The sequence below is a fragment of the Ursus maritimus genome, unplaced genomic scaffold (genome assembly GCF_017311325.1).
Source record: "Ursus maritimus isolate PB19 unplaced genomic scaffold, ASM1731132v1 scaffold_7, whole genome shotgun sequence".
In the NCBI taxonomy this organism is placed as follows: Eukaryota; Metazoa; Chordata; class Mammalia; order Carnivora; family Ursidae; genus Ursus; species Ursus maritimus.
In genome coordinates, this window is record NW_024426885.1 from 81,721,868 (window position 1) to 81,746,217 (window position 24,350).

Consider the following 24,350-nt stretch of genomic DNA (forward strand, 5'->3'; position numbering starts at 1 on the left):
TAAAGAAATGAAGAGTTCTTTCTGAGGAGAAGGCAGCTGGACAGAAACATGAATAAAATGAGTGAAGGGAGTGGAGTGACAGCGGACCCATAGCAAGTTCAAAAGCCTCAAGGTGGAAATGTGCTTGGGACCTTTAAAGAATCACCCAAAGGCTGGAGTCCTGAGCTCTGTGAACAGGTGAGAGAAACAAGATAACTGGAGGAATATGAGGCTTTGGTAGGAATTTTGGAGAGAGTATGGGAAAAGGGTGTTTCCATGATCCCATACAGTTGTAAGGCTATTTGGGCAATAGTTGGAATAACTGAATTTAAGAGGGACAAGAGGGGAATGAAGGAAAACAACCAGGGTATTATTAATAAGAAACAATCTCCCTGTATTTTCTCATTTTTAATTCTTCAACGATGGCCAATGGGGTCTAGCCCCTCAGATGCTGCAGTTGTGGAAGAAGAACAAAATAAGAAGAAAATAAGAAGACAATGAAACAGTATAAATTAATCCCCAAGTTAATATAAAGTGGTTTCAGGGAGTCAGATAAAGACAACTGTTCCATAAACAAATTTACTCCAATCAACCAAGGATATAGTGAGGCCAGCATTAAGACTTGGATGAAATTAAATTCTTGTTCTAGTAAGAAATTGTGATTCTGAAATCAGTAGTTGCACATGTGATCTTTAAAAATACAGATGCATATTTTAATAGGTTTTGGCTGTTCATGAAAAAAAGCCAGTTATATAAAGTTATTAACAATTATTTCAGTCATATTAAATACAATCAACTGAGTCATGCCTAACATCAAGTAAGAAATTCCATCTTGAAAGGGAGTGAACCAGAATCATATCTGTCAACCAGGATGAAATACTATCTTCGATACACTATATGGTAAACATTAAGTTTTTGTGTGTGTGTGTGTCTGAGTTTAGGAGAATTTCTTTCATATATTGAAAAAAAAATTTAGCAATCATGTCACCTAGAATACACACTTTTAAAATAAATGTTAGGAAATGTCATTAATTACAGTCATTTTTATGCCTTTATTGTACTAAGTGATTAAACAATTAAATGTCTAAATGACACAATAATACCCATATTTCCAAAACCAAGTTCATTGCCATTCCCTAAAGAACTGCTTCACTAATTGTCCTTTATACCTCATATTTTTTCCAGGCTGAAGAGGAGAGATAATGTTTTATTAGTAAAATATTGAATATTTTTTCTGGTTTTGCCTGTATCTACCAAATTTCCTGAATTGTCAAACTGCAATCAATCCTCTAAGGGTTGTTCACATATACTACCATAAACAATGGGGTATTTTTTGTTCGTTTTTGTTTGTTTTCTTTTCCTATCAGCAATGATCACATGGATCTCTGCTGTTTCTGATGCAAAATTTCTCCTTCATTATCCAATAGGTTTCCAAAAGTGTCTGCATTGGAAAATACTGCCCATGAAAACCTTACGAGCATTTAATCTATGATCCCTCAATGTTGTCAGTACCAAAAAAATCATTTTAAAGTCACTGGTGTTTGGACCCCTTCCTCCTTTTTTTCTTCCAGAGGCACCCTTGTTTGGGGAAAACTGGGCTAGTGGATTCAACAAGTAATGTGCACTGTGTTGTATCCAAATGCAAGCCATATCCCCCCATGTTTAAACATGAACGTTCTGCCAAGTTTGTGCACACCAGCTCTCTGTTAGAATAAATTTCTTATCATGAAAATTCTTAGCCTTCAAATCTCTGAATGAATCAAAATGATTAAAATTTAACTCTGAATGAGTCGGAATGATTGACTCTCAAACATCCATATCATCCCAAATTGAGAATTCAGGTCACTGAGGTAAACCAAAGCCCCATGAGTGAATGGCTTAAAGTTGCAGAATAGGACAAAATCCTGACTAATAAGACATGAAAGGAAATTGAAGGTGGGGCTTCGAATAAGTTTACTTATTCCTAAAATGAAACAATATGACAAATAGTTCATTTTCTCAATTTTTCATATGTTATTATAATTCCTAGAACTGCTGCAACCATCTGGGATCACAAAGGCATCCCCTTGTGCCCCCCCAGGAGATGGCAGAGAGGAGGAGAAAGTACCCTTGACAGTAATGACCAAGCTGACTGAAGTTCACAGCTAGTATTACTCTTAGTTCTCCCCATGCTGTCATGAAATGGAAACATGTAATTGCATGAAATCAACAAGTGAAGCAAGTAATTTATCTAAAAAAAAGCTGCTTTCATTTATGAATATTTTTTGAAGAATCATTAATTGAGCACCAACTCTATGTTACAACAGCTGGTCTCAAGGAGCTCTGGGTGTGGTCGAATGCATGTGTGGCAGAATATGTACGTTCAAGAAACTCCACAGCTAAGACACCAAAAATTTTGTCAAATCTAGTAAAGTTGGCCTGTTAAAAGACATACCTAATTAAGATTGAAGAAAATTATACTATAAACATATTTTCCTCCACAGATGGAAAAAAGTCTTCCATGTTGGTTTCTGACAACTCCTGGACTGGAAACTGTTTCGTTATTCTTTGTATTTCCAGCAGTTTCCTAACACCTGATCCATAGTAGGCTTTAACAGATACATGCACAAACAACAAAACAAAACAAAATGTAATTGGAGATAAAAACAGATTATTCCTATTTACCTATCATTAGGAGGTTTATGGAGTTGGGATGAAGTATAAATTACATTCTGTTTGAACTTTTAAAAAGTTCATATTTTGATTACCATTTTTTTTGTAGACATTCATCTAAAAATGAAGTAGCTTTCTTATTTGCAACAAGTTATCATTTTATATTTATTCTTATATTGCCATTGTGTTATGCTTGTTTAAACCTACATTAGAGGGGTGCCTGGGTGGCTCAGTCAGTTAAGCGACCAACTCATGATTTTGGCTCAGGTCGTGATCTCAGGGTTGTGGGATCCAGCCCCACCCCGAGCCCCACCTTGGGCTCCACGCTCAGTGTGAAGTCTGCTTGAGATTCTTTCTCTTCCTCTCCCTCTGCTCCACCCCTCCCCTCTCATATAAATAAATAAAATCTTTAAAAAAAAACCCTACATTAGATTGATAAAATTAATCATCCTATGTTTTTATTTCCTAAAATAAGTACCACAAATTTAATAATACATATATCAATATCAATATTTTGTTTTTGCAAATCAATACATGGTTGAGATGTTTTTTAATTATGCAGATGATGGCGATTTGCAAATTTCAATTAACAAAGGCATAATTAGTAAGCTTGGTGTCGGATGTCCCTCGATAGTTAAATCAGATTTCAGTGGTAATATCCTACCTGGCATCTATGCAAAGATTCTTGGCATTGATGTAAAAATCTGCCATGGCAATCTAGACATGCTTCCTTTGTATTCTCTGAGAATTGGCTCTGTTCTTATTTTCTGCCATCAACCCAGTGAGAAATTCAGAGAAATTGCCAGATGGCTCATCCTGTGAAGAACTTTATGTAATCAGGAAGAATTTTGAAATAAAGCAAGGCTTGGCAGAAACCAGTTAGCAGAACTCATCATTATTGCTGTTGTTTGAAGATCTGTTGTCCTGTTCTCAGGGCAAAAATGCAATGGCTGGAAACTCAGATTTCCACAGAGGGAGCTACCATAAATTCATTTTATTTATAGGGAACTTTACTAATTACCCTTTATAACATCTTTCAGGTTACCTCTATGTTCAATACTTGATTTAATTGAGGACACTCAATCCTCAGAAAATTTAGTAACTGAACATTCACTGCAATTTTTAGATTTAAGACCCTTGAGACTGAGACTTTTATATATAATAATGTACATCAATGTGACAAATTAACAATATTATTTTTGTTGGAAAAGTATGAAAAGAAAAACATGAACCGTCGCGCTGTTAACACTGTACATCTCTACACAAACTCAGACATTTATTATTACCTGTCAAATTAATCTAAATAATAAACATTAATTTTCACTGTATTATTTTGTATTTAAGAATCTATGTTTTTCTAATTATTCACCAAGTCTAATACAAACTCTGGAATTTGGAACCATTCCTTATTTAATGGTCATTCTTGTTTCAACTCCTAACACACCCGCATGTCCACGGTCAGTTCAATAATAGCAAATTCCACATGCTGACCCCCTACTTAGAATGTATTGTCTCTTTTATGTCAACCCAAATTCTATGTTAATTTCAAGCCCTGTTTTTCATCCTACCACATTTCCCTAGTCATTCTTGTTAGTTTTCTCATAACCTCCTTTAGTGTTTTAAAAAAAAAATAGATCTATCATTTGAGAGAGTGAGTAAGCATGGAGGTGGGTGGGCGGGGGAGGGACAGAGGGAGAGAGAGTCTTAAGCAGACTCTGCCTTGAGCATGGAGCCCCACACAGAGCTTGATATGACATCCCTGAGTTCACGACCCTAAGACCAATGCCTGAGCCAAAACCAAGAGTCAGTCGCTTAACTGAATGAGCCACCCAGGAGCCCATCTTTTGGTGTTCCTTGAATACTTGTCCTCTGCTTTCCTCTTGCTTTTTATTTTAAAGAGTCTTTCAGGGTCATTGAAATCATTGCTATTTCCTTTTATCTTTGTTTTATGCATCTTCTTTTGTTTTTAATTGTCATTTATAGTCTGATCAATCCCCAGTCCAATCTCTAGCAAAGACCCCTCTTGCAAGCAAGCCACAAACCTGTTTAACCACCTGCCTATCTCATATCTTCACGTGGATGTCTTACAGAGGTCGCATATCTCAAAAATTCTCCAAATGGATCTCATCATCCCTTTTGCATGGAAACTTGTACTTCTGTCATCTGCTACCTATGCCAGAACTTGGAGGTCCTTGTTGACTCTTACTCACCCTTAGACTAGCTCCCCAACCTATAATCAATAAATTAAATGTAGTTTCTACATATAGCTCCAAATCTTAAAGATCTACTATTCTATTTTCCTACTTATGTTACCACAAGTTAATGCCCACTCTTACCTGGTTTACTAAAACAGCGTTCTTATTGGATGCCCTACACCTATCTTTCCCCCTACCCATTACTACTTTACCTAGCCACTTCACTTAGCTATATCCACTGTTCTTTTAGGTCTCAGATACTGGAGGTAAGCTCCCCATATTACATTCGAGTCTTCTAATTTATGCTTCCATATAAACTGTATTTATGTTTGTTAGCATACTTGTTTTTTAGAATTACTGGTCCAGTGCCTGTTTTCCCACCTGAATTGTAAGATTCGTGAGTGACCAAATGCAATTGATGGAATAATGGTCTCCTAACAACGATTCATCCACACCTGATTTCAATGGTTTAGATATTGAGACTTGGGGATTTTGAATTGATGATACTTAAATGAGATTTTTAGGTGGAGTGAATGTACTTTGTGTGGGGGTTGGACGTGGAGGTCTGGGATTAGACTGTGGTAGGCAGAATAATGGCCCACTAAAGATGCCCGCATCTTAATCCCCTGAACCCATGAATGTGTTAAATTACATGGGTGGCAGGATTTTCCAATGTAAATAAGGTAATGGACCTTAAAGTAAGATTATCCTGGATTTATCCAAGTGGGCCCAATCTAATCACAGGAGACATCAAAAGCCAAGGACTTCCTTAGGATATAAGTTTTCCACAACTTTGGGTAAATACTAAGAAGTGCGATTGCTGGATCATTTGGTAGAAATATGTTTAGTTTGTGAGAAAACACCCAACTGTTCCAAAACGACTACCATTTTGCATTCTCATCAGCAGTGAATGAGGGTTCTCGCAGCTCAACAGCCTCGCCAGCATGTGGTGGTGTCGTTTTGTCCAGTACAGTAGGTGTCTAGTGATAACTCTTTATTTTACTGGCTCATGTTTTTTTAAATCAGAAAGTATTTAAAGGTTTTAAGTTTGTTTATAGAGTCAGTACCTTTTCAACTTTTTTCCCACTGCACTTGAGCAGTTTTTTAACAGAATACAGGATATTCCTTTAGAACTTAAAAATATAGCTAATTTTTCTTCTTCTGGAATCATGTGTTACTAATGAGAAATATGATGAAAATTCATTATCTTTCTTGTATGGTCAGATTCAAAGTGTTTGGGATTTTCTTTTAATGTAGAGTTCAGAATTACTACAGGATGTTACTAGCTATTATTATTATTATTAATATTATTACTGTTATTTATTTTATTTTCATTCTTTTTTCTCAGCACTTGGTGAGCCTATAACAGACTGAAGATTGATTTCAATTCTGCTTTTAAGAATGATCTATTTTCTCCTTCCTCTCTCCCTCCCTCTCTCCCTTCTCTTCTGCTTTCCATTCTTCCTGTATTCTATCTTTTCTCACACTGTAGAACTCATTCCTTATAGAAGAAATTGGACCCCTTTGATGTATTTTCAGTCTTTTGTTTCATACTTTCTATATCCTATTTCTTTAGTGTTAATCCCTTATTTTTTTCACTTTTTATGTTTATCTTCCTTTTTATTTACTGAACTTTTGTTTGCTTTGTTTTAGTTTATTACAAATTGATTTTGAATTTCCAATAGCTCTTAGTTCTAATTGGTCCTATTTCATAACATGCAATTATTTTTATGTAAGTTTATTATGGATAAAGTTATACAAAATTCTTCCCAGCATATATAATTGTACTTAACTTAAAGTTTTTTCTTGGTCATATTATTTTTTCAGATTTTAATTTTTGTTTGAAGAGATTTGTTTGATTATCTTCGTACATGAAATGTATTCCTTGAGCATCTGCTCAAGGTACTGGAGGAAAGGAGCTAGATATGTTTCTGCACATGATATATATTCTGGAAATACTGTTTTGCTTTCTGGAATGTCTGATTACCTGGAAAACTGATGAGACTCTGGTTCCAGCATCCAACTCCACAGTTCTTGGGCAGAGAAAGAAGAGGAATAGAACACCCTCACTGTCCTGGGACATATCTGCTGGAGATTGCCACAGATCACACCTCTTCTGGGCCTTGGTTGTTCTTTTACCTTTGTAGTCTTCTCTTGCATCTGTTTATGCCCAGGCCTCTGTGCAGCTTTGCTTCTGTACTGATCTTACCCTTTGCTTCTGTACTGATCTCCTTTAGTATTTCCAGGAACTTCTCAAAATCAGATGTTTATGGTTCCATTTCTAGTTGTTGTTTTTCTGATGGATTTAAGATTTGTAATTTTATATAGATAATATTCTGCAATTTCTTTTTTTTTACAAATCTGTGTTGGGGATGGTAGACATAAATAGTAGCTAAGATTTTTAAAAGGTGAAATGTGATCAAATTAAGAAACAGTTAAATAAACAGAGGCCACTGAGTGTGATGGCTAGTGCATAGCTTTTCAACCTGATGCTTACAAAGACTGCAAAGAAGTAAAGGAAGACTTTTAGTCAAATGTTTATTTTTTTAAACGAGGTTATAAAAAGAAGCATATTTAAATATAAGGGATGGTTTTAACTCTTTGAAATATCTTAAGATGATATGGAAGAGAAATATACCCAAATAACATATCATTAGCTAAATTAGTGGCAATGTCTTTTTCTGTTTTCTCTAGTTTTCTCATAAGTGATTATTATTTTATTGTTAAATGATAATATATAGTCATATTTTTCATTGGAAAATATATTATTTGGAAGTCATCTCATTAAGTATAATGGTTGTTTTTCTTTATGTCTTTTCTTGACACCTTGATTTGCTAGATGATTGAAAGAGAGAGGCTCAGTCCTATAAGACTCTCACGAGATGTGTACGTTTTCAGTATGAAATACTGTGCTCATACATAGCTTGGTAGTTTTGGTAAACTTTTAAGCTGCATATGGTTAAATAAAAATAAATTGCTTCAAATTCCAAATATTTTTTAAAAATTACTATGATAAATCCTGGATAAATTATTCTGGAAGATTTTCTTTTTTTTTTTTTTAAGATTTTATTTATTTATTCGACAGAGATAGAGACAGCCAGTGAGAGAGGGAACACAAGCAGGGGGAGTGGGAGAGGAAGAAGCAGGCTTATAGCGGAGGAGCCTGATGTGGGGCTCGATCCCAGAATGCCGGGATCACTCCCTGAGCCTAAGGCAGATGCTTAACCGCTGTGCCACCCAGGCGCCCCTGGAAGATTTTCTTATTTGGATGCTTGTAGATATTTTCTAACTAAAATTGGTGGATCAAAATTCAAATTAAAAATGTTGACCATATCTCAGTTTGGAAATGAAGTGCATCATCATTTCCTATTCACATAAAATAGATTTTAAGGCAGGACTCTCCCCTGCATTGGTTGCAACTGAAGTGTCAGTATGATAGCTATTCATTCCCAAAATGAGTTTGAGAGAGTTTGCTATATGCAGAAATTACAAGGGAATATTTCAGGAACTGGTTCCATGAGCCTTGGACTCTTCAACATGATAAAGGATATAAAAATAGGTCAGAATGGAAAGAGATGGAGGATATTTTGAAGAGGTTTTTTTTGAAAGTGTATTTGTCAGACTAAGTCTGCTCGTAAGAAAGAATGGTGGAATTATTACTTCCTTCACCTCATGCCAGCAAGAGCATGGCTCTAAGATCTTCAAGTTTGTGTACCTCTAAAGACACAAGAAGTCAAAATGGTGGAGCTAACATAGAACATGGTAGAAGGTCAGAAGTGGCTGCATTTAGAGTCATCTCCAGATTCAGAGTGTATAGAGACAAGGAAAGTATACTTTTTATGAATGATTATAGGCCAGATGGGGGACTTTCTCAATGTGTGACTTGAGGAAAACACATAAAGTGATACCAAATTCCCAGTGTGGCTTTGTTACAAGGACTAACACTCAGTTCCTAGATAGAAAGGAATTTAAGCACTGCATAGACCGCCGACGCTCTACATTTATAGGAGCTATACCCGGTTTTCTGATCCATCTCAGTGATTCACAACAAACATTTATTTCTTGTTCATATTATGTAGAGGTGGTGGTGCATCAGCTATCATGGCAACATCCCACCAGGACAGGTCCCAAGCTGTAGGAGGAGCCCCTATTTGGGTCTTGCTTTTGTCAGGCAGAGGGAAAAGGGAAGACATATCTCTTAGTTTTTGCTCTGATTGATAAACACCATCTTCCAGGAACATTTCTATTGGTCCAAATAAGTCATGTGACAAGACAATGGAGAAGAAATATTCTCTTCCTACTGGGAGGAAACACAAACAACATGGAAACAGGCAGTGCTGCATAAGCCTTCTATTACAAGACAATGATAATGTGACTTACAAAGGAAGACTTTATCATTGTCCATAAGATTGTTCTGTGAGTTACTTTTCATTTAGTGATCTTTTAACCTGATATTGGAAAAGGCTCTTACTCCACTTTAAGAAGATACAAGACTTTGAATTAGAATAAAAGCTAAGCCAGGAGTAGCAAAATAGATCAAGAAAAGTTAGAATGATATTTGACTTCAATGAATCAGAATTTATTAAATTTAATAAAAGATACATTGCATAACAGAACAATCAATAATACAGAGGAAACAGTGTGATAGCATCTTTGTGAACTTAATGATTACCTTGGTACCTATAACTCTGAAATATTCCTCAAAGATATTCTCATGTAAGTGGGTTTTTATTTTTTTTAATTTTTTTAAATTTAAATTCAATTAGCCGAAGTATTATTTTTTGAGAAAACGTTCAATGATTCTTTAGTTGAATATAGCACCCAGTGCTCATCATATCAGGTGCCCTCTTTAATTCCCATCACCCAGTTATCCCATCCCCCACCCACCTCCCTTTTCTCAACCCTCAGTTTGTTTCCTGGAGTCAAGAGTCTCATATGATTTGTGTCCCTCTCTGATTTCTTCCCATTCAGTTTTCCCTCCCTTCCCCTATTGTCCTCTGCACTATTCCTTATATTCTACATATGAGCGAAACCGTATGATAATTGTGTTTCTCTGATTGACTTATTTCGCTTAGCTGGGTTTTTTTAAAAATGTGGTAACATATATGCTGTGTTATGACAAACAAGAATATTATTGACAGGAAAATATTTGACTGTGATATATTACATCACAAATTTGAATAAATATATATTCAATCACTTTTGTTTATATGCCAAAATTTATGCTGTTAAGGAATAAATCCTTGTAAAGTCAGTCTACTAGGGCTTATAGTCAGTAATTTAGAATGAATGAGGAATGAAGATTTGTTTAGCCTGCTAAATTTTGGAGCATTTTCTTCTCCAGAAGCCTCACTTAATCCTCATGTCAACACGTTAATGGAGCTGAGTGCTCCATCTGACTACTGAGGAAATTGAGGCTCAGATGGATTTAGTGGCCACACAGCATGTCTAATTTTATTGACATTTACTTTATGCTGATTCTACTGAATTGTGGAAGTGTAAAATACATAAAGGAACTTAACTAACAGTTAAAGAAAAATGTTATATGGTCCAACAATGACAGAATCAGTGGATAGCAGAAGAAGGTTGTTCATTGGAGAAAGGGTAAATGTTCAATGATATTTAAAACTGACAAATCAAGTAGTAAGCATAATTAAGAATAAAAAACTAAACTTCAAAGAGAAGGAACTGTCTTCCTAAATTAGGTAATGAAATAACAGGATTGAAAGGGGAAAAGTTAATGATGTAAGGATATTAGCTAAACAGAGAAATAATGAAATAAATGTAAAAATCTGCATATAAATTATCACTAGAACAGATTACAAATTTTAAAAAAGAGACTAAATGGGAAATATTTATATTTTGATGCATTATATGTACATGCATGTACACACATACACATATATACTGAAAAAATAAAGTAATATGACAACTAACAGCAAACGCATTTGTCATATCAGTAAATATAATAAAAGTAAATATTGTTAATTTACTGTCTTGGTCTGCTCAAGCTGCTATAACAAAATACTACATATTTACTAAAATATTTACTGAGTAGTAAATATCTAAATAAATAATTATTTATTTCTCACAGTTTGGAAGCTGGGAAGTCCAACATCAAGATGTTGGCCAATTTTGGCTCCTAGTGAGGGCTCTCTTCCTGGCTTGCAGATGACTGCCTTCTGCTTGTATCTTCACAGAGAAGAGAGGGAAGGCTCTGGTATTTCTTTGCCTAAAAGGCACTAATCCCATCATGGGGATTCCATCCTCATGACTTCATCTAAACCTAGTTACCTTCCAAAGCCTCTACTTGCTAATACCATCACGTTGGGGGTTAAGGCTTCAACATAGGTATGGGCGGGGGGGGGGGGAGCACACAACATTCAGTCCATTGCATTTACAAATTAAAATATGAAGATTCTAAGATTAGATCAAAGAGCAAAACTGAATTCTTTGGCAGACACGCTAAAACAAAATAATTAAAAAAGCAAAAATTATAAGTTAAGCAATGGTGAACAAGGCAATATATAAAGGCAATATTTAAATGAAACATAAATACTGAGTTACTAGCATATTCACAGCAAAGTATCTAAAATGGATATTTGATAGCACCAAAAGACTTGATTCAAGAGAAAGATACAACTATTAGAAATATCTATGCACCAAATGAGCAGCTGTGTAAGAAACACATTATAGGAGATTCAAGAAGAAACTGATAGTAGTAACACAAGTTTTAAATTTTCGTAACCCTTCTGGGGTCAAGTTAAATCAAGCAGAGGGAAAAAAAAAGAAGACTATTGAAGATCCAAAGCAAAAAAGAGTGCAGTGTAATGGGTTTATATAGAACATCTTGTTCTTTTTTTTTTTTTAAGATTTTATTTATTTATTTGACAGAGACAGCCAGCGAGAGAGGGAACACAAGCATGGGGAGTGGGAGAGGAAGAAGCAGGCTCATAGCGGAGGAGCCTGATGTGGGGCTCGACTCCGTAACACCAGGATCATGCCCTGAGCCGAAGGCAGATGCTTAACCACTGTGCCACCCAGGTGCCCCAGAACATCTTATTCTGATAAGAGAAAACAAGACTTTGCTTCAAGATTCCAAGGAATATTTATATAAACTAATAATATATCAAGTCAAAAAGAAACCTTAATAAATCCCAATAGTATAAATAATGTAACAATATTCTCTGACCACAATGGAAATAAAATAATGGAAAACAAAAAAGTTTCCTTGACTTGGATGATTAAAATATAGAGCTAATAATGTTTTAAATCAAAAAGGTATTTTAAGGAAACGATGATAATGAAAATATTGCATAGAAAAACCTATGGAGCGCAACTACAACAGTACCTGAAGAAAAGTTGTAGCATGAAATAGTCATTAATAAGAACATGAAAATTGATAAGTTAAGAATCAAACTAAAAAAGTGAAGAAAAATATAAAACTAAAACTAATGATACCAAAAAGAAATTAATACAAGTTAAAGAAAAATTTAGTAAACTTAAACACAGAATAACTGTATAATAGAACAAATAAATGCTTTGGTTCTTAAAAAACTAGTAAAAGTAATAAATCATAAGCAAAATGACAAATTAAGTAGTCGGAAATATGCACTAAGAAATTTTGATATAGAAATAAACACAAAGAGAAAAGAAAAAAACACAAACAGGAAATGTTAAGAATCACAAGGGACTAGTTTACACAATTCTGTGAAAATACATTTTCTCATGAAAATACAGCTTACCAAAAGTGACAATGAAAGAAGAGAGAGTTAATTGTATATAGCAATTTCCATTAGGAAATATGGAAAAACAGGGGTGCCTGGGTGGCTCAGTCGGTTAAGCATCCAACTCTTGATTTTAATTTGGAGTCATGAGAATGAGCCCCATGTGGAGCTCTGCCCTGGGCATGGAGACTGCTTCAGTTTCTCTCTCTCTCTCTCTCTCCCTCCACCCCTTCCCACCCCGTGTTCTCTCTCTCTCTCTCTCTCTCTAAAAGGGGGGGAAAAAAGGAAAGAAGAAAAGCAATGTTTCAAAGAACACATTTCAAGGCAATCCCAAGACAGTTCCACACATTTTACAGGTGAATACACCAAAATCTGTTTTTCACTTAGCATTTTAAATTTAATATATGTACATTTTTAGTTTTTATTAAGATTTAATATTTTGGAGCAGTTTAAGGGTCAGGGCACCACTGAAAAGAAGGTACAAAAACTTCCCATAAACCCTCTAACTCCCCATGGGCATGGCCTTCCCCATTATCAGTATCCTCTGCCACTGTGGTACATTTGTTCAATCAATTAACCTGCTTGGACACATCATGATCACAGAGTCCATAGTTGACCTTTTGGCTCACTCTTGGAGTTATACATTCTATGATTTTGGACAAATGTATAATGACATCTATCATTTTGTCATTATATCATTATGATATCACACATTGTTACATCATACAGAGTATTTTCAGTGCCCTAAAAATCCTCTGCACCTCACCTATTCAACCCTGCCCATCCCCGCACCCCTGCACCCACTGATATTTTTACTGTCTCCATAGTTCTCATGCATATATTTGGATATATTTGCATATATAGATACATGACGGAACCCTGTGTGAACAGTATTCTGTACCTTTCCACATTAGCGCATATAGATGTAATTTTGTTATATAATTGTTATTATTGCATAGAATTCCATTGCATCATTACCGTAATCTTTTGAGCTAGTGCCATATGGTTGTACATTTTAGCTTGTTTATAGTTATTGCTATTAATGATGATGTAATGAAAATCTCTTGTCATCTTTTATGCATATATAGATATGTCTATAAGATAAATTTTTGTAGTGGAATTATCTTAGAAAATTCCTGCAGAGTTTTTCTTTTCAAATGTTGACCCCAATCTACATTTAATTTATCATTGTATGGAATGCTTCTGCAGTGGATATAATCCACTTTTTTCCCCCAGTGCTTCTTAGAGTCTGTATTTCTTTAAGAGAACTTTTAGGCATACCTGTGTGGCTGTTGGTTGAGTGTCCGACTCTTGATTTCAGCTCAGGTCATGATCTCAGGGTCCTGCCTGCCATTTCTCCAGCTGCCTGCCATTTCTCTTCTTCTTAGGCTCCTCACCCAACAAGAGTCAACCCAAACAGATTCATCTGAAAACAGTCCTTAGGCTCAAACAAAACCCTGAGTAGGGTTTTATAAATTTCATTGTAGCATTAGTAATCGTGGATTTTTAATTGTATGACTTGTGATTAAGTCTTTAATAGTTTACGTAAGTTTTAAGTGCTTCATAATTCCAGCTGATAATAGCATTTGTAGTAAGCCCTATTCTTTGTTGGGTTCATCTATAAATTTATTTATAGTCATATATTTCCTACTAATTATGCATTTCCAGCCTTTCCTAAGCTATTTACTTCATGTCCGCTAAACTGTGCTTGAAATGGCCAACTGCACAAATCCTTCTTTGTATTTTGGCAGAGATTACTAGCTTTATCGAAATCCATTTCCATTTTTTTTCTGCACACATTGCTAAACCAAATGTGCCAATCTCCCTTGCAGTTAGTGTGGCCAAATCAGTGATTTCTAAGCAATACTCTGTGAGCAAAACTGCTCTGCCCCTCCCATGACTTTCCAGCCCATAAATCTTTCCAACATGTGCTTCTCCATCTCTTTCCCTCTTCAGTTGGGCTGAGATGGAACTAACACACAAGACCAGAGGACACACCATATGGGAAATTGCAGAGTTCCTATAAATCTGGAACTATCCTGATCTGTTAAAATAAGTAAAACATTTACTATTATATTGAGCTATTGTTTACAGACCAACATGTTTAGGTCTCTATCAGAACTAAGGTACCCATAGTCCTTAATACCTGTTGCCAAGTTAGCCTCTAATGTCTATTACATAATCTAAAAATAACTTCCGTTGCATGGAACTACTTCCTTTGTGTGCTACTACAGTCTGCCTTAGCAAATACATATATGGACCCTAAAATTGTGGCAAACTTAACTTTTATTGTTGAATTCCTTGGTGATGCTTCCAGTGGGTTTAAATTGCTTCATTAAACATTGAGTTCAAGTGCTTTCTAGGATTCTTTTCAAGACAAATTTTAAAGCTAAAAACTGCAGTCAAGATTCCTAATGATTCTCTTGTGGCCAGGGGCCCGGATTTGTTTTGGGATGCATAAGCCCAAGTCTATAATTTGAAACTGAGCTACTAGAAGGAGATCACAGCATGTGGCTGCCTTTTTTTTTTTTTTTTTTTTTTGCATGGATCATGGCCAGCCAAGGTAGCATTGTTTTAGATTTGGCAGGTGGCTTCCAAAGTCAGTGTCTTCCTGATCGACAGTCTCCTCAGGTGGTAGAAAAATCAGCTTCTTTGGAATCTGTGTCATGTGGTGGATTTTAACACTATTTCTGTGAGGTTAGAATCTGTTTTTCAGCCCTCTCTCTTTGTGTCCTAATTAATCTCTTTCTGCTCAGTAGAATGGATTCCCTTTCTGCAAATAAAACTCTCACCAGTGCAGTGACCTGTATGTCCTAGACCCACGGCCTACCTCACTCTCTCAGCACCATCTACACCACCTCCTTTGCTTCATCCATTCCCAAGGTAATGTCCCTGAAAATCACAGTAGACAGGAGGAAATGAGGCAGAGTTGGCTGAGAGGGAAATAATCAGTGTAGATGCTGGTAATTAAGCCAGTGTATTGAATTCCTGTTTTACCCTCTTTTGTCCAGAATAATCATACTTCAATACTTCGCTTCTCCTCCCTAGGCAGAGGCTTTTATTTATGGAGGTCAGAGTCTTTAAGAACCAAACATGCTCTGGCTCTTAATTTCTCTTATTGTAGCAGAGCCAGTGGTTTTGCAAGACAGATACAGTTCAAAATTAGGGAAAATGTTTTAATATGCAACACTTTCAGGGAAACATTATTATCCAGCTGCTGCTGCTTCTTTATTAATGTTCAGAAATTCATATCTGCAGTGTTTATGGAAACACAAACATCCCGAAGTCAAGTATGTGTGTGTGTATATATATATTATATATAGTATATTGTATATTTATATGTATTACATATTTTGATATACTATGTATATATTTTATATAAATATATTATACATATTGTCCATATATGTTTATGTATATATTTATAAATATATATGTTTACATATACATTTACATATATATGTATATATTTATATATATATTTACATGTGTGTATGTGTATATATACATATATGTGTGTGTGTGTGTGTATACACAGTAGTCCCCCCTTACCTACAGCATTGCCTTCTGTGGTTTCAGTAACCTGAACTCAACTGTGGTCTAGAAGCATGTGACCCTCCTTCTCACATAGGGTCAGAAAGTCAGTCGTAGTCTAATGCTATGTCACAATGCCTACGTCATTCACCTCATTTCATCTCACCATGTAGGCATTTATTTAATCATCTCACATCATCACCAGAAGAGTAAGGCTGAGTGTACTCTCAGTGTACAATAAGACACTTTGAGAGAGTAAGACATATACATACTTTTTATCACAGTATATTGTTATACTTGTCCCATTTTATTATTAGTTGTTGTTAATCTCTCACTGTGCCTAATTTATAAATTAAACTTTTCAATAGGTATGCATGGTAGGAAAAAACATAATATATGTAGGATTTGGTACTATCTGCAATTTCAGGCATCCACTGGAGGCCCTGGAATGTACCCCAATGGATAAGGGGAGACAACCATATATATAATTTTGAGGATATACAATACTGTCTTGTTGGCTTTTGTCACGTTTTGTTTATTAAAAGAAATGGCACTTGGCTTTTTTTTTTAAAGATTTTTATTTATTTATATGAGAGAGAGAGAGGCGATAGAGAGCATGAGTGGGTGGGAGGGACAGAGGAAGAGAGAGATGGAGAAGCAGACAACCCATTGAACAGGGATCTTGATGCAGGGCTCAATCTTAGAATACTGAGATCATGACCTGAGCCAAATCAAGAGTTGGCTGCTTTAACTGCCTGAGCCCCCCAGGTGCCCCACCCCTGAAGAAATTCTTGTTTCATTTCTTGTAGTTCAGATCTACTACTGATTCTTCTAAACTTTTGTTTGAATACAAATGTCCTTATTTCACTTTTATTTTTGAAGGATATGTTCTGTCATATTGAATTTTGAGGTAGCAAGCCTTTTTTGTCAGCACTTTACATATATGGTTCCATAATATTCTAGATTGCTTTGCTTCTTATAAGAATGTTGTTTATTCTTATTTTTTGCTCTCTGTATTATGTTTCTTTTTTCATTGACTTCAGTTGTTTTTACACAATTTGATTATGATATACTTTGATCTGTTTATCTTTGTATTTAATCCATTTGGTGATCATTGAATTGTGGATTTCTAGTTTTCATCAAATTTGGTAAAAATTGTTAATGTTTCAAGTGTATTTTTCTAACACTCCCACTGTGTCTCAAATTTTATATGTATTTAATTGCCTGAACATGGGATCACTGGTAACTGTTTAATTTTTTAGTCATTTTACTCTTTGTGATTCAACTTGGATATTTTCCATTGTACATCTTCAAACTCAAATTTTTTTATGCAATGTCTAATCTGCTATTAATTTTATCAAATACATTTTTTCACTTGAGAGATTGCATTTTTATTTGTGATGGATGTTTTCAAATGTTCTACTTGCCTTTTCAATATATTATTTTTTTCTCTAAACCCTTATGTATATTTATACTAGTTCTTCTAGAAGTGTTGTTTGCCAATCCATCAGTGCTGTCCTCTCTGCATGTGTTTCCATTGGTTGATTTTTCTCTTGGTTATGAGTCATGTGTTCCTGTTTCCTTTAATGCTTAGTAATTTGTATTAATGCTGAAGATTGTAACTATAAATTTGTTGAGTATTTTTGTTTTGGCAGGAAATTAACTAACTTACAAATCAACTCAATAACTGTAACCTTTGTTTTTAAGCTTTGTTAGGGCAGGTGTAAAGTAGCCTTTACTCTAGGGTAGTCTAGCCCTCCTACTGAGGAATGAGCTATCTGAGTCCTCTAATGTATGGCCTGGTCATTTCATGAGGCCCCTCATTTCTGGTTGATTGGAACTCACTATTCTCTCAGGCCTAGAAAACTCTGGGAATTCTTTAGCTTACAGCTGCTCAGAGGTACTTTTCCTGGCCTGCTGGATTTCACACAACATATCTGCAGAGAATTCTTTAGTAACAGATTCAAGGGAGCTTTCCTGCAGGTTTCTGGAGAAGTTTCTCAGTATAGCTCTCTCCTCTCCCATATTATTCCCTATAAATTCCAGCTGACTTGTCATCCCTAAACTCCAATCTGTTTTTACTCAATTGTGCAATAGTAAAGTGCTCTCCTTGGTTCTGTCTCCCCCTTTGCTGTCCAGAATGTACTTAACAAAACATCCAAGTATATCATAAATATGACCTCATTTGATTGCCTTTTATTTTGTAATCATAATCCTATGCCACATGTATCCTAATGCCTGAAAATTGCTGTTTCATGTATAGCACCCAGTTTTCTATTTCTTTTTGATGAAAGGTCAGTAGCATGGCCAGCAGTAGAAATTAGACTTCATTGATTTCTAATTCATGTCTTTATTATTTTCTTCTTTCCAGTCTTTTAAAGTGATTTTACTGTTATTTTTCTAACTTCCTAGTTAAAACTAGGTTGATTTTAAGCTTTCCATTTTTCTAATATGTGTTTTTGTAGGTATTAATTACTTTTTTGCCAAATCTTTTGGCTTCCCTTCAAAATTCCATTATGTCATATTTCTATTTCTATATACATTCAAAATATTATCTAATTTCTCTTCTTCTTCTTAGGCTCAGATTACCGTATGTTTGTTGCTTAGTTTCCACATTTTTGGGCATTTTCTCATTAACTTTTCATTATTGATTTCTGCTTTAATTTCTCTAAAATTAGAGGAAGTACTTGAATGATTTCAATATTTTCTGATTGTTTATAACCCAAAATGTGGTCTGTTTTTATGAATGTTGCACATGCATTTGAAAAGCATATGCATTAAGCAGTGTTTGATGTGCATTCTAAAAATGACCGTTATGTCAAGTCATTTAAGGTTATTTGCAAATCTCCCATATTCTCACTGATTTCTTGTTGATCTGGTTATTACCTCAATAACTAAAAGAGGTGTCTTAAAAGCTTCAAACAAACTTAGAGACTACAAATTGGGATGAGATAAGTTAAGAAATGAAATAGGAGTGACTTGAACATCACAGCAATTTGCTAATTATGCATGGATGGCAGAGGTGGGGCTTTGCTCATTTTTGTGTGTGGCCGTAGCTGGATTCACAGCTTACGTGATGTGCAACACTGTAAGACAGAGCATTCAACAATTCAGTTAGGAAAGATAATGTCAGGAAAGGAAGAATGAAAGACATTGGGAGCACGTAATAAACAGTGAGGTTATGCAATTTTAGGATATGCTCTGGATTGTTTTTTAACTGGTATTGCTTCCAGGCTAAACATTAAAACTTTTTTTTAACGTAACCAGGGAACCAATTAGTGGCAGATAGGTTAATCTGAACTTGATATATGATAGTAGGTCACATTGTGCAGCCCAGTTATTTTTTTATTTACTTGAGAGAGAGAGAGTATGAGGACCCTGAGATCATGACCTGAGCCCAAGTCATATGCTTAACCAACTGAGCCACCCAGGTGAGTCACAGCCCAAACGTTTTATAGTGTTCTATGGTTTATCAGCTGGTGTCCCTAGCTCCTATTTCATGAAATTCTGTGTGTTAAGACTCGTTTCTTTCTTCTACAAATGCAAAATCCTCTACAAAGTCCCAGTATATTTTGATCTTAAATATTTTAGATTCAGTATAATTTCATAGTCACAGAATTTCAACATTTAAAATAAAAAAAATCTTTTAGCATAAATTATTATTTTTCAAATGAGAAAAAAAGACTCAAAAGGTCACAGATAGCCTAGGTTCTTCTTCCTCTCATTGAGGAAGAACTTTCTCATTTTCGGTATTTCTTTACTTAGTATTTTTCACAGGCAGAATTTTAACTTTCATCACAACACTCTAATGTTATTTTTCTTAAATAATGTCTTAGATCACTGACTTTTCTTTCTGCCTTTTCTCCCCTCTGTGTGTGTTCAGGAAATAAACATTCTTACTTTTCCTAAGAATGCCTATTTGGGATAGCAGCCCAGTAAGGGATAACTACAGCATGTCAAATGCTAGAAATGATTATGATTTATCAATGCAAACATGCCTTTATAATTTTATTCAGATTGAAATGCTCTTATTTATATCTGCATAATTCTCTCATTTTCCACACAGATCTAATTGCAACCCCAGATACACTTTGATCAAATATCAACTTATATTTAGCTTGCGGAAACAAAACATTCAAATCTATAAATCACAAGAGTGCTAGTCTGCCATGTGTTTTAGAAATGGTATTGGTAAATGACAATTATAAATTCAAATCTCCATTAATAAACTCCAATATCAGTCTATGAATAATGTGAAATCACATTTCCACCCCATGCAAACCAATGCTCTTCTATTCTAGAACATCTATTTATTTAAGGGCTCTATCATATCTCCATTTAAGGTATTTTCCCTAAGAGATTCATACCTTAAATTTTAAAAACTTAGATAAAATGGACTATTTTCTAGAAAAAGATAGGGAAANATAAATTCAATATTTCTTATTCATTAAATAAAGAGAATTAATAGTTGAAACTCCTTACTAAGATAATTCAAAATATAAACTTGTCCCAAAATATTTTATGTTAATTCTGCCTAACATTCAAGGGCTAGAAATAGAATAGAGAAATGAGACTCAATAAAATACTTTGTGAAGTTATTAACTTGACAACAAAATCAAGCAAGAAATGTACTAGGCAATATATTTACTATATATACATATAATGTATATATTTAATATATTCCCTTATGAATGTAGATGCAGATATCCTAAACAAAAATCTTACTAAACCAAATATAGCAAAGTTATAGAAAAAAAAAAAGCTTTAAGAAGTAGGATTTATTTCAAGATATGATAGTGAGAACATTAGAACACTTGGAATATTTACACACACACACAGACTCTGATACACTGATAGTGGAGTGTGTAATATCACTTTGGAAAAGTATGTCCAAGAAACTTTGAGAAACAATATTAAAAATCACCAAAACTTTTAACAAAATATTAATAGTAATATGAATAGTAGCTGTACTGTATTCATACAGTAAAAACTATATGACAATGGAAAAATAATGACCTGAATCTATATGAGAACACAGACATGAATCTCAAAGAAAAAGAATGAAAGCAATGATAGAAAGAGAGAGTGCATGCAGCATGAGTCACTTTGTGAAATGTTCAAACAGGTAAAACTAGACTATGTTTCATAGTTTGCCTCTCTCTCTCTTTTACTCTTTCTTTCCCCTATGTTCATCTGCTTTGTTTCTTAAATTTCACATATGAGTGAAATCCTATGGAATTTGTCTTTCTTTGACCTACTTACTTTGCTTAGCTAATACCCTCTATGAGAACAAATGGAGGGGTGATGAAGGGAGGTGGTCAGGCAATGGCCCAGATGCGTGATGGGTATTAAAGAGGACACTTGCTGTGATGAGCACTGGGTGTTGTATAGATGTGATGAATCACTGAATTCCACTCTTGAAACAAATAATCCACTATGTATTAACTAACTAGAACTTAAATAAAAACTTGAAACAAACAAAATGAGCTATGTTTCAAAGAGTGTAAGGGCTACCCTGTGGGATGGGACACTCAAGCAACTCAAGGATGCTCATGTTTGAACGTCTCGATCTGTGTTTTCGTTACACAGATGGGCAAAGTTACAGAGAAATACACTTAATATATACACACTTTACCCTTTGTATGCAATATTTTGTACTTCCATAAAAACCTATACAAAATATAAAGAGAAGACAAAGACATTTAAAGAAGGAGGTATTATAAGCAAGAATATAAAGCAGAGGGGCGCCTGGGTGGCACAGCGGTTGAGCGTCTGCCTTCGGCTCAGGGCGTGATCCCAGCGTTCTGGGATTGAGCCCCACATCAGGCTCCTCCACTGTGAGCCTGCTTCTTCCTCTCCCACTCCCCCTGCTTGTGTTCCCTCTCTCGCTGGCTGTCTCTGTCTCTGTCAAATAAATAAATAAAATCTTAAAAAAAAAAAAAAGAATATAAAGCAGATAATAGACCCGGGGGAAATGTACTAAATTCGTGTACCCAGATTATATTTAAACACAAAAAAACTCCTACAAACCAATAACTAAACAAACAAAAAAACCTCTCACATCAAATGGAAAATGGGAAAGTTATATATAAAGGAGTTGCACAGACCAATAAAACTTAATGATTTGTGGATAAAATGTTGCTCCATCCACCAGAAATCAGAAAAAAATGCAAATTTTAAAAAGGACACAGCCATTAGATTATTAAAATTAAGCACAAACCAAAAAGTCTGGTAATAGCACATGACCAGAGTGTAACTAGGCATCCTTTGAAGAAAAATGTAGCAGTATCCTATAAAATTGCATATATACATGTCCCACAGCACAGTAATTTCACTTCCGTATCCAGAAACATACTCAAAATAATTCTCAAGGGCATACTTATAAGGATATTTGTTGTGACATTATTCAAATTGGAAAAAAATAAAAAACATTAAATATCAATTTTTAAAGGTATAAATGAAGCACAGTTTTCCTCTTGTGCTATGTGACACAATGATCAAAGAATTTTAGTACATCCATTCATACAACTTGGGATATATTTTCAAAATTGTGAATGAGTAAACTAAAAGCCCAATGATATACTTAACACATTATCATTAATATAAATGTACTAAACACGCACACAAAACACACAGAATGCAGGTATATATTTTAAGATATCCATCAATATGAAAATGTATTTGAAGCATGTAAATCTGTTTGTTGATTCATGTGCATGTCAATGGGAGACTAAAAAATAAGACTGAGGAAGGATATCAGAAGTGGGGGAACCTAAAACAATTTAGAATTAACAATAAAACAATGGTATTGGAGTCCATCAAGATGGCGGAGTCCCATTCCTCCCATGTTCTACCTTTTACAATTAAAAAATCTTTAGCTTTTACAATTAAAACAGCCCATCAACAAGCATAGGGAGTCTCTGAAAGGTGGGGAGAAGAAATTGGGCCATGGAGAGGATCCTGGAACTTTTCTTGCAGGATTTTTTATTGGATTTTACTGGATTTTGTTAATGGCTCCCATGTATCCCAGATAGGGTGTTGCAATAGTCTCCAACATAAAACCACCAACAGGCATAGACAAAAGAAGCTCCAAGAAAAATCTTCTCCCCAGACCCTAACAACAGAAAATCTTTTGGCAACACCTGCTTTATTCTAGCCAACACCAACAGAAAAACTGCATCGCCTCCCCTAGGAGTTCAGGGATCCAAGCGGGGAGTTGATCTTTCAAATAATCCCTCTTTGTCACAGAAGCAAGGGATGCTCCAATTTCCCAGCCAGATGATTTTTACAGGACGTAGTGGACAATTGATTTTCCATCCCTTAGCTATCAGAACTAGGTGGTGCTCTGATCCTTCATTTCTACCTAGAAATGGTGAGATTTAATGAGGCTGTCTCCAGAAGTTTTCACCCTTGTCCCCTGCACATACACGGAATTAGTAGAGCTTATGGGGAACTCAGCGTTTACACCCACCTAACATCAAACAAGATGCTGCACATCAGAGGTAATAAGCACATCACTTCCTCTTACCTCTGATGTCATCGAGGCCCATTAAGAGGCTGAACCTCCATACCAACATGGCAAAGGACAGACTGAACAAAGTAGTGGGAAGTAGGGTTCTCCCCTCTTCTGTATCAGTGAGATCAAGTGATTTAATGAGCCTCCATTCACACCTGGCATCAATGAGGCAGAATGAGGTACTGAGAGGCAGAACTAGTTGGCATTCCATTCCCCTCCTCCCTTTTCCTGGTGTCAGAAGGGTAGGGAGTTGGGGGCAACAGATAGAGAGAAATGACACATTAGTTATTTGGGAAATTCATTGTCTGTTTGAATGAGAAGCTATTTTGAATGAGAATGAATTTCTCATATAACATAACATTTTTTCAGGTACTGAGAGAAAAGAACTGTCCATCACAAATTATATATAATGTGAAAACATACTTCAGGAATGATTAAGAAATAAAAATGTTTCCTTGGCTGTGCAGAAACTTTTAATCTTGATGAAGTCCCATAAATTCATTTGCCGAGATGCCCTTCAACAGATGACTGGATTAAGAAGCTGTGGTCCATATATACAATGGAATATTACTCAGCTATCAGAAAGAACGAATTCTCAACTTTTGCTGCAACATGGACGGCACTGGAGGAGATAATGCTAAGTGAAATAAGTCAAGCAGAGAAAGACAACTATGATATGATTTCTCTCATCTATGGAACATAAGAACTAGGATGATCAGTAGGGGGAGAAAGGGATAAAGAAAGGGG